Source organism: Halyomorpha halys, unplaced genomic scaffold, assembly GCF_000696795.3.
Source record: "Halyomorpha halys isolate HHAL.00 unplaced genomic scaffold, Hhal_1.1 Scaffold839.1, whole genome shotgun sequence".
In the NCBI taxonomy this organism is placed as follows: Eukaryota; Metazoa; Arthropoda; class Insecta; order Hemiptera; family Pentatomidae; genus Halyomorpha; species Halyomorpha halys.
Genome location: NW_027110645.1, coordinates 113631 through 116414, shown reverse-complemented (window position 1 = coordinate 116414; position 2784 = coordinate 113631).

The window sequence follows — 2784 nt, the reverse complement described above, 5'->3', positions numbered from 1 at the left end:
AATTGCTGCCTGCTTTAAGATGCTAATGCTCTTGAACTGACAATGGCAGTAACCATCTGCATACTTACTTCAATGTAGCTTGTTTTCTATAAAATTAAGTTGGAAAACTTGTATATTAGGATATGCAAGACATCTGTAACCATATATTGATCCCACTTCCTAAAAAGAAATATCTCAAACAACATTTACACAAGAAATCAAGACATATTGGCTTAACACCATTAATTTATCATCTTTCTACTTTTGTTGTATGGATATACACAACAATTTAACTATTTTCCCGATTATTACTAAAATATAACTATTTTTAACTGTTTTCTCTTCGTTAATTTATCTTTTGAATTAGCTCCAATGATTGATAAATAAGACTTCTTGGTAGCTTCAAATTCTGAATACATTTCCTTATGTGTTTTTAACCCATTGTAAGGTATGCTATAGATTTTTTACGAGTATATTTGTTCTTTTAGATGTTAAATATTCATTTCTAGTGTTTTTTTGTGGAAAAATTTTTTTTCTAGAAAATAAGCTGGTACATTATATGTACCAGAGCTTGTTCTTAATACTGTTAAGTGTATGGACTTACAGATGGTTATTGGTGGATATGGTCACTTTAGAAAGTTGGTTGGGAGTGGGTACAAATAAAACATTTTGATAAGTAAAACCTGTTGTTAGTGTACCGACATTTCGAATCAAGTAGTAGGCCTCCATCAGGAGATTGGTGCTAAGATTCTACAAGTAACTTTTAATATACACCAAAACGCTAGCACATGTTAAATAAAAGTTTTAATTTTCAGAGAGATTTATTTTCTGAACCCAATCGACTGCTTTATGGTCAATGAGTTCAACAAAATTAAGAATACAGATAGAAGCATAAAATAAAAAACTTATGAAATTGATTTTGGAAAAATTACTTTTTCATGTTATTACTTTTTAATAAAAAACAAAACAAAAAAAAACAGCAAAAAAGTGCTATTTAAATGAGAATTTTATCGCCTTAGGAGATATTATTAGGTAAATACTATACAAATTTCCAGTATCTGATCAAAATATCTTACTTGGCAAATAAATGATAGCAATAATCTAGCAATATAATTTTAAATATGAGAGAAAAAAATTAAACAGGAATGCAAATATAACTTTTTATATTAATAAAACAAAACAAGAAGAGAAATTGGTGATGTGGTTGACATTACTCTATTTTTGGACAGATTATGATGTAAATAATAAACAAAAATCAAAAGACTTATGAGTATATAACATATTAGTACAAAAAAATAAAATAAAATATAGTGAATGCAAAAGGAAATAAAATACAATCATTAACATTAATATAATACATTACTTATGCATTAATTTTTTTCCTATACAACCTGTCAATTTTTCTTCATTATAAACATAAAACATTAAGTTTCAAAACCTTTACTAGAACATATTTGTTCATGATCTATTTATTACGTTAAATGTTGAGACATTGTATTGTTTTATTTATAATGAAAAATATTCAACATTATCATAAAAGTGGTAATAATACTTTTAGGTATACATAACAAGAACAAAATGAAGGAAAAGTCAGTCATAAATGACCCATTATAAAACTATATAAACTTTGGTATATAATAAAATATATACATTCTATGCTAGTCAATTAAATGACTATAAATTACACTTAAAGTGCCTTTATCACAATAATTTCAAAGAAATAAACATATACTAAATTATGTTACTTTTTTCAGGGTGAGAAAAAGCCAAATTTAGAGATATTCTAAACTCCAACCAGTAACTTAATCTTAAATTGTAATGAGTTGTACTCCAGAATATTAGCTTAAGTCAATTTGGGAGAAAAGTTTGAAAGAGTTCAGCATTTTATTCATTGAGTCCAATTGCCGAGGGTTGTTTTGAAGCCAAGACAAAATTTGAAAATCCAAGCCCTGTTTAAGGGATGTATAAAGAGATGTAGGAAGATTGATAGAGAAATCGGATGACTAGAATGCATCGCTAACATGAATAAAAAAAAGATTAAAAAAAAAAAATAATAAAAAAAACACTTCCAAGTACATGCTTCACTGAACAAGAGGGCAAGAAGACCCAAAGTAAGATGACTTATATCTGCAGGAACATAATAAACCTTAACAAGCCTCACTAGAAGGCTTCACATAAAATCGATATGAAAACAGGAAATGTCAGCATGCTCTGATCAAGGGATTTATGTATACATAAATGTTTTTATATGTGTATATAAACAAAAAATAAATAAATAAAAGGAAGAAGGTCTGGGTACGATCAAAGAAAAAACTCAAATAGTCATCAAACTATTTAATATGAGCCAACATTACCATCTTATATTGCAGGGCTTCATCGCGGCTAAAAAAGATACTAACAATTAAATGAGCTAAAAAAAATAAGCAAATAGATAACAAAAATAAAATTTAACAGGGATATGGCTAATTATAATATTTTATATAAAAATGAACAATGCAAATTAAAGAAAATAAAAAAGATGTTCACTGAAACGTATAATTAAATAAGAATAACAAAAAGGTTTTAGACAGTCGATCAGAATGGAAATGATAACAGATAAAAATAAAATATAAAAATATTATACACACTAAAAGATGGAAAAAGGAAATAAGAGTAAAATAAAGAATATAATATGAAGGAAAATAAAGGACAAAAAATATTAATTGGTAAAAAAAAAAAGTAGTAAACAATAATAATCTGTAAAAAAGAAGTAAAAAATAAAAATTTGTAAAAAAGTATTAAAAAATAAAAATCTCTAAAAAAGTA